The sequence below is a fragment of the Nannospalax galili genome, unplaced genomic scaffold (genome assembly GCF_000622305.1).
Source record: "Nannospalax galili isolate Female #2095 unplaced genomic scaffold, S.galili_v1.0 scaffold943, whole genome shotgun sequence".
Lineage (NCBI taxonomy): Eukaryota > Metazoa > Chordata > Mammalia > Rodentia > Spalacidae > Nannospalax > Nannospalax galili.
In genome coordinates this window covers 95,700-105,478 of record NW_008349115.1, presented here as the reverse complement: position 1 = coordinate 105,478, position 9,779 = coordinate 95,700, and the positions used below count along the sequence as shown (strand labels likewise).

The 9,779-nt window shown below is 37.8% G+C and overlaps 1 non-coding gene across 1 annotated transcript; it reads left to right on the top strand.

Moving 5' to 3' along the window:
- The first annotated feature begins 1,976 nt into the window (after positions 1 to 1,976).
- On the top strand, positions 1,977 to 2,138 carry LOC115072598. The gene has a single exon (XR_003851641.1). It is a non-coding gene; the product is annotated as a U1 spliceosomal RNA (small nuclear RNA).
- Positions 2,139 to 9,779: the final 7,641 nt, after the last annotated feature.

Sequence of the window (9,779 nt, the reverse complement as noted above, 5' to 3'; positions counted from 1 at the left end):
TACTTGAGAAATTAATTCACCTGTGTTGAGGTATGATTTTTTCAAACTTAATAAGTCCTTGAGTCACATACATGCATTAATCCCGTATCTGAGAAAATTTTATTGTAGATTTGCTAATGCTTATTTTTTAAGTTGCTTATGTGTTGTATGCATGTTGGTACATGTGTGTAGGGGGCAGGGGTTCATATGCCTGTGTGTGCAGGTGCAGAGGCCAGAGGTTGATGTTAAGTATCTTCCTCTACCACTTTCCACCTTATTTTTGAGGCAAGTTCTCTTACTAAACTTGGAGCTCACTGATTTGGCTACACTAGCTGACAGCAAGCTCTGGAGACCCTCCTGTCTCAGTCCCTCCAATCCCTTGCTGGTGTTGGGTTTATAGGTATGTGCCCTTGTGTCTGGCTTTTTATACGTGTGCTTAGGATCCAAACTCAGGTCCTCATGCTTATGCAGCAAGCACTTTTACTTACTGAACCACATCTGTAGCCCCAGATTTGCTAACTATTTAGTACTTAAAATTTGATTTGCTATAGTGAAGCACATATTGTTTCAGAAAGTTTACTTTAAAAAAGATGGCAAACTCCCTGTTTATCATGAAGGAAATTAAAAAAAAATAAATTGATGAAAAAACAAACACTGGTAAAACAAAAGCAAAGAAACAAAAACCACACAGCTGTTGTAGTTCAAATGTGAAAGGTCTTCTGTAGGCTCATTGGCTTAGAAACTTGGTTCCCAGTTGGTGGTACTGTTCCAGAAGGTTGTGCAATCTTCAGGAAGCAAAGCCTTGCTGGAGTAATAGGTCCATGGTGAGGAGGGTGCTTGAGGTTTTATATCCTGGCCCTACTTCCTGTTTGTTCCCTCTTTCCTGGCTGCAGACTCAATGTGACCAGCTCTTGCCACCATGCCACCATGCTTTCCCTCCCAGAATAGACTGTATCTTCTTAAATTACAAGCCAAAGTAAACATTCCCTCCCTTAAGTTGCTTCTTGTCAGATATTTAGTCATAGCAATGAGAAAAGCACCAGCTAAGTGAATTTGAGTTATTTTCATCTCTCTTCAACTTTGCTTTCTTTTTTTTTAAATGTGTAGCCCAGGCTAGCCTCGAACTCCACATTCTCCTGCCTCTTAAGCATATCCTACCAGCATGTGCCACCACTACTGGCTTTTTTCAGGTTTTCTAGTTGTTATACTGCTGGAAAGAGTAATTTGTTCAACATTATTCAAAAGCATATTGACTTTGTCATAATCTGTTTATTGTTCCTTGCTGATATTTATTTGTCAGCATTAGTGTAATACCTTCTGTTGGGTTTCTTAACAAAATTAAACTAATTTATTTCTGATGGTTTCCCCAAAATAATAATAATAAGCACAACAATAAAAGTAATGTGTTCAACCTAAAGACTTAACTAGATTGATGACAATAGTATTTAATTTTTTCTAGCTTCAATACAAAGAGGTTTAAAACATTGTGTAATGAATAGTCTTTGACTTAAAAATATTACCAACTACCACTATAATATCCAGAGGTTTATACAGGTATCCTATATACACAATCACCATTTCTCAAATAAAATTAGTCAGGAGATACAGAAAATAGGTAATATCAGAGTCTAATAGAACTTCAGCATATTTTTATGGATTGCAGTAATTTCCAAATACCTGCATAATTTTACATTTTTTATGAATTATATACCATGCTGGAGAGATGGCTCAGTGGTTGAGAGCATTGACTCCTCTTGCAGAGGATCCAAGTTCAATTCCCAGCACCTATATTGCAGCTAACAACCATCCATAACTCCAGTTCCAGAGGATCTGATGCCTTTTTCTGACCTCCAAGAACATTGCATAACATGGGTATACTTTTACACATGCAGACAATACACTCATTCACACTAAATACAAAATAATAAAATATTTTAAAAGGAAGATAGCTTATGCCAAATAAATCTGTTTTCCACAAATATAATAAAGAATATATTATACTTACTTGTCAGGGGAGAGACCATGATCATAAAGGTGGTTTTCATAGGGAAATGCTCCTCCAGTGCACTCTGGATGTGATGGCCTCTGCCATTTCCCCAATGTAGGAAACACAACTGCATAATTGTCATAGTGGGGGACTGTGTTTGCACTCTCTCTTATTAAATTGTTTTAAAATAATAAGAAAATACATCAAGAACTAGAAGTGGTAATATGAAATTACAAGTTCCACTACATGCATGTTATAAACTTAAGATCATGTTATACATATAAAACAAAGCTGAGATACTTATGAAATGGGCAACTGAAGTAACAAGAAAACTGTAGAGAGCTGTGGGAAGTGGCCACTTCCAGATTCAAAATTGAGCAAAGGCAGATAAGCTAGAAAGAAAATCTGAATTTTGACAGAGATAGTAGATCCAACTCCATTGAATTTTATCAAGGTTTGTTCCCATGTTCCCTCCCAATCCCCACCTCTGCAGTGATCTAACCTGACCCTTTGAAGATGGAAGAACTTTTTTCCTATTTAATTTATGCTATGATAGTAACTAAATAAAACATTGACTGTTAGTTTAATTTTCTTGCTGCCTTACTTGATTAATCCAGGACCAACAAACAAAGCTCTCTGCAGCTCAGCTTAGCCCTTCACGGGAATTTTTTTTTTAATGTCGCATACTTGTGATAAGCTGCACAGATTCCTATTTATTTATTTATTTATATTTTTATTTTATATATATATGAGTGTTTTACCTGCATATATGTAAGTACATCACATGTGTACAAAGCCCATGGAGGTCAGGAGAGGTCACCAAATCCCCTGAAACTGGAGTTGCAGATTGTTATATACTGCTATGTAAGTGTTGGGAGTTAAAGCCAGGTCCCCTGTAAGAGCAGTCCACGCTCTCCAACTCCAGATTCCTATTCCTTACATGAAGAACTATTATGGTTTCAAATATAGTTTTCAGACATCACAATCTTTGTTCAGAGTAGAGAATACTGAAGATTTGAAGTTATATAATCCAGAGATGCAGTGATGTTGGGCACTATGAAGAGAAGTTTTAGTGAAAAAAGAAGCAAAGCAGAAATCAGAACTTGATGGCCTATTTGAGAATTACTATGTTAAGTATCAACTTAATCCCCAGGAACTTTAATTGAGATAGGCAAGAACTCTAGCTGGCAAAGAGACAAAAGCAATGAGACAGCAGTCCAGCAGAGGGCTCCTGAAACCTCCCATCACCTCTGAATGCTGGTCTGAAGTAAGAATTGGTGAACAGTGGTTCCTACTGTAAAAAAATCAGTAAATACAAACAGGTTATTCTGTAAAGTGATTTAAAACACATGATCCAGCTGGGGATACATTTGGAAGCTCCATTTTCTATAATATAATTTCACTAATGAGAGCATTGGATGTATATGATCATAAAGGGAGAAGGTCAGAGAGTGGTCAGTGTAACAGAAACATTGCAAATCGGGTGTTCTTTTTTTTTCTCACAAGCAGAAAGCATTGAGTGAACAGCAGGGCACTGATACAAAGACAAAATTCTTTCCATCTCCTTGTTATGCCATCCTCAACATTTTGATCTGTTTGTCATGGTCTTACTATGATGCTGGAGGCCTTTTGTCCTCATGCTAGGCAAAAAAAAAAAAAAAAAAAAAAAAAAAAAAAAAGGAAGAAATGTGAGAGGCCGAAAGGAAAGCGTGAAAAAGCCATAGGTTCAAATCCACACCCACAATAATCTTACATACAAGACATTAGTAATAGTGAGGAATTTTTTTTCTGAAAGAAAATTACAGGACAACATAAAGAACAGGATTTTCTTGTTCTAGGAACTAGTATTAAAACTCCCCATGGCAATGTATTGCTGAATTCACTTTCTTCTTCCTTTACTCAAGACAAAAAGGAAGACACATTTCAATATAGTCTTCACTCTTATGAACTAATAAAAAGAAGAATTCTTAGTTTTTAAAAATGAACTTTTTATAAAGTCATTGAGCAAAAAAAAAGCATTAATGGAGGTGTGCAGAAACTTGCCAGTGTTTTCATATTTACTCTGGCATTCAGAGAAATTGGAACCCCAATATGTTATGGTTCAACTTCCTCAAATCTATGAATATGATATGTTGCATGGCAAAGGAGAATTAAGATCACAGATGGAATTGAGATTCTAATCACTTGATCCTTAAAATACAGAGAATATCCTAGATTCTTCACACTGGATGAAGTCACAACAGTCCTTATATGTAAGAGATGGAAAAAGAAGAGCCAAAGTCATAGTGACATGATAAAAGGAAGACGACATTAGACATTCTGCTTTGAAGTTAGAAGAGAGCCACAGTCAAGGATACCAACACTGATGGTAATCCTAGGACACCCATTAAGATGTTTGATCTTCAGAACTTTAGGAACATAAATGTGTTTTTCTTAAGCCATGTGCTTATGGTTGTGTATTAAATAGCCATTTAAAAAAACAAATACAGATTCTTTCCTCCCCCTCACAGGTCCTTTCTACTTTTATATCTTCTTTGCAAATATATATACATATACTTTTACCTAGATTTTACCTAGGAGAGAAAATGTTATTAATCTTTCTGAGTCTGATTTATTTTACTTAATATGACAGCAATCTCCACTTCCATCCATTTTCCTGCAAATGACATCATCTCATTATTCTTAACAGCTGAACAAGACTATTATGTATCTATCAGATTTTTTTTTATATTTCTATTTAATTTTTGTGTATTTCATGCACAACAACTTAATCATCTTTATACCTTCTTCCCCTTTGGAACCCTCCCATAGCAGCCCCCCACACTAGATTTCATGCATTCTGTCATTTATGTTAAGACCTATCTAGCCAAGTTAGTGTCCCCTGAAGTCCCTCATCAGATGTATTGTGTGTATATATATATATATATATATATATATATATAAATGTGTGTGAAAATATCATAAATCCATTGTTTGTGTGCTAACTACCAAAAGTTAATGAAAAGTGGATAAGAAAACAAACAGAAAACCAAATTCAGATATATTATTCTCAATAACTTTCCAGGCATGGTGATGCATACTTTTAATTCCAGCACTTAGAGGAAGAGGCAAGGAGAACTCTGGGAGTTTGAGGCCAGCGTGGTCTACATAACACGTTCCAGGCTAGTCAGGGCTATACAGTGGGACTTGGTCCTCTAAACAAACAAAAGAAGACAAATCTCCCTTTTCCCACCCCAATCCGAAAACATTGGACTGGAAAGAAGCCTCAGCAAGTAAAGGCGCTTGCTACCAAGATTGACTACCTGAGTTCAATCCCCAGGACTCACATGGTGGAAGGAGACAATCAAGTACTGTAAGTAGTCTTCTGACCCTCAACATGTGCAGTGTGAAACATGTACACACACACACACACACACACACACACAAAATCAATAAGATGCAATTTTTAAAAAAGCGTTATAAAGATAGAACTGTCACAGAAAATGTATCTATCCAATATTCTATACTATCCCTCTAACATTTTCCTATCCCTTTAAAGTTAGATTTTTACTAATTCTGGCCAATGAGATATGAGCAGAAATAAGATAAGTCATTTTTCAGATTCTGTTTTCATGTTCCTGTGTGTGTAATAGTTCAGATGGAATGGTGTAGGATGATAGACCTTTGGTTAGGCTGTGCTCTGTGTGACTATAGTTCATCAAACATTCTCCAAGCCATTCTGAACTTGTAGTATAGCAAGTATTGCTTTTTCATCATGATAATTTGTCAGAGTTAGAAAGCAATTTGTTACTGCTATGTGACATCAGATAGCTTATCTTAAAACATACAGATACCAAGTTATAACTTTGTATAGATACTTCTATCGAGTCCAAGTTTCTCTAACCCATTTCAAAGACTTCATGGTTAGCATTCCCCTGTTAACCCTGGCTCATAGATAACACAATTGTAAATTGTGTTCAGGTTGATGTCCGAAGAGAAACGGCACATTTCATTTTAAGAAGTCATATTTTTAATAGAAGGTAGATGCAAATTAACAAAATAAGATGCAACTATACAAATAAAAGGGCTTTTTTATTTCTACCTAAAGATAACCACACCTCCTCACGAAAAACACAGCAACGCATGGCAAAAGGCCAATCTGTTTCTCAAATAGTTCTGATATTCTCATCTGCCTAAGCAAATGCTTCTTTGATTCTTTTAATTTACCTGCCAAAGTACAGAAAGTTATGATTTTATCTTGGCCAAGAAGATTTAAGATGTAAGTTGTTCCTCTTTGCCAGTGAATTTTTAAACAAATTTATTATTATTGCCACAGATGGCAGAAAGGACACATACAAAGATCAGAGGACAACTTTGAGGGGTTTGGTTTTTTGTTCCATCTCTATATGAGCTCTAGGTATTAAACTCAGATCATCAGTCTTGCCCAGCAAGTGCTTTAGCTGCTGAGCCATCTTGCTGACCCCTGGCCAGTGACTTGTATAAGAATGTCCATATGGGGCTAAAGAGATAGCTCAGTGGTTAAAAGCACTGGTTGTTCTTGCAGAAGACCCAGGTTAGAATCCCAGCACCCATGTGGTGGCTAAGAACCACCCATAATCCCAGTTCCAGGATATCTAATACCCTTTTCTATCCTCTGTGAATAGTGCACAACATGGGTGCACTTACACACATGCAGGCAATGCGTTCATACACATAAAAAGAAACTTAAAAAAAGAACGTCCATGTGAATCTGTTATACAAATGAACTGAAGATTAACTCCCCAAGTGGTTTATTGTTCTTTTTTTTTTCACTCATGCAGCCCAGGCTGCCTTAGAAGTGCTGAAATTACTGGCCTGGGCCAACGTACCATGTTTCATGTGGTACTGGGGCTCAAATATTCTGCCAATTTCACTACATCTCTGGCTCACAAGTTGTTTATTACTTTCCAGAAGTCCAAAACTTCTGAGCTAAAGAATCTTCTACTATAGATCTTAAAATTGGCACCCAGTTATTTGCAACATAAACAGATTTTGGCCATTTATAGTCTTTGTGGTTTGCATATCATGGAAAACTGTACCCAATGGCTACTAGTCAGAGATAAAATAAACATTGCAGGTAAAGAAGACCCTAATCTGCTGCAACCTTTTTGCAGCTATCTGATTTTGTCTCTGGCTGTGCTGCTGAGAGACATCAAATAATACGTAAGGTCCCTCTATGAACCGTTTTGCTCTGTATTCCCTGCCTTCCTCCCGTCCAGGGTAGTGTTCCTATCCCTCCCACCCCATTAAGAGCTGTAGCCCCTGATAGTGGCATGTATGAGGTGTTTCCTCTTACGGAAATCCTGCTGAAATCTCTCAAACTCACTACAGAATCTTATATTTTCTATATCACTAGATAAATTGAATATTAATCTACAAAAACAAATCTAAGTAACTGAGAAAATTTCCTAGTTAAATGCAGTTTGTTGATATTATCCATTTGGAGTGTAGTATCGGTTATTCATCTCATAAAAATAGTTTAGGGAGGCAGAGGCATGCAGATCTTTGTGAGTTAGAGGCCAGCCTGGTCTACATCGTGAGTTCTAGGACAGCTGGGGCTACAAGGAGAACCTGTCTCAAAAAAAGACAAAAAAAAAAAAAAAAAAAAAAAAAAATAGCTTTGGGGGCTAGAGAAATGGCTCAGCAGTTAAGAGCACTTGCTATTCTTGAAGATCACCACAATTTGGTTCTTACCACCCACATTGTGCAGTTTACAACTAGCTGCCTATAACTCCAGCTACATGGGATTCAATGCACTGTTCTGGTGTCTGCATGCACTTGTACACAGACATACACACATACATGTAAATAAATGTCTTAAAAATCCTTCCAAATCATACTCTTACTTTGATGGACATAAGATGACTTCTGGGACACTATCTCAACTTGCTTACAATGTAAATGAGCTTAGTAGGCCTTGGGCTCCTCTTGTAACCTAATTATATAGCTTTAATCCCTTGTATTAGTTACTTTTCTGTTGCTGTGATAGAAATACTGACTGAAAGAACTTATAAAAGGAAGAGTTTATTTAACTTACAGTTCCAAAGCAGCAAGAGTCAGTCCATTGTGGTGGGGAGGCATGGTGGCAGAGGTGGCTAGAGGAGGAGCAAAAGCTAAACTCTCACATCTTTAAGCAGGCACAGGAAGCCAGAGAGCACAACTTGAGATCTGACAAGGCTTAAGAGCTCTCTAAGCCCACCCCCAGTGATGTGCTTCCTCCAGGATAGCCATACCTTCTAAGACCTCCCAAAGTAGTGTAACCAACTGGGGACAAAATATCCAAATACTTGGAGCCTATGGGGGAACATTCTCATTCTAACTTTCACATTCCTCATAACAGTTCTTTACCCCTGACCCAGAAACTTATGTGTGTGTGTTGTGAAATATTATTGTTAAAAGCAGCAACATTGAAAGCAGTGGATTAATCCATTTATGTTGCAAAAACAGGTCGGATTAAATTAATAACATCTGTTTATGCATAATGTTCAAGGTTAGGAGGGGTCAGAAAGGACAAAATACTTCTCTGATAAGATAAAGGTCTACTTTTACTTCCTCATTTCATGATGATTGTAGGTTTTCAATAAAAGAGAGAGCAAGGCCTTTGTTCAAGAGCACAGTTCTGGGAAAAATGCAAAGGAACAAGTTGTTTGAATAGTTCATATCTCATGCTTGGTTCCCATGGATAAGTCAGACTTTATTCAGGCATCACAGTAATTTGGCATCAAACTGCTGAAGATGGGATTAGAGTTAAGGAACATGTTTTTCTTAAATTTATTTGGCAGTTAGTTATAATGCTTTGTGAAAGACCGTCTTTGTTTACAACACTCCATTAGCAGATACATACTACTATTAAAACACAGTATAGTGCATTGACCAAAACTATAGACTTTGTCTCTGGAATGCAAGGATTTAAAGTTCAGTTTTTTCATTTAATGCTGTGCTGAATAGCTTTAGTGTCCACTTGACACACCTGGGTTGAGGGAGCCTCAGTTTGGGAATTCCCTTCATTGGACTGGCCTGTGGCCATGTCTGCGGGGCATCTTCTTGATTGTTGAATGATGTGGGAGGGCCCAGGCCACTGTGGGTGGTGCTACCTCTGGGAAGGTGGGCCTGTGTTGCATAACAAAGCACTCTGAGCAGGGGCCAGGAGAGCAAGCCAATAAGAAGCATTCCTCCATGGCCTGTGCTCTAGCTTCTGCCTCCAAGTTCCTGCCTTGGGCTCCCTGATGAACTGTGACCCAGGATTTGTAAGCTAAACAAACTCTTTCCTCCTTAAGTTGGTATTGGTCAGAGTGTTTTGTCACAGCAATGGAGAAACAACCTAGGACAAATGCTTTGACTTTGAACAAATTATTTGGCATCTTAAAGTGGTTTTCCTTACTAAAAAGAGAGATAATTGTATAGAACGACATGGCACAATTTTGAAAGCTCTCGAAACGTTCAGTGATGGAGCCTATGTGGGGTAGGTTGGCCACTGGGCTGGCCACTGGCGATTATAAGCACTCCTGGTTCCAGATCCAGTGCTCTGCCTCTGCATCTTGGCTATAGGGGACATGGTCCTGCTGCTTTTGACGAAGCTTCCTGCCATGCCTTTCTGCTGTGGTGGGCTGAAACCGTAAACCAAGGTAAACCTGTCCTCCCTTCAGTTGTTTCTGTCAGATACTCTGGTTACAGAGCACAAAAATAATGGGCACAACATAATTTAAACGTATTCAACAATTCTTTATGACAGATTTAGGTGGGGTACGTATGACTAGAATACCATGTTTGCGACATTGGATCATCAGTCTATCAT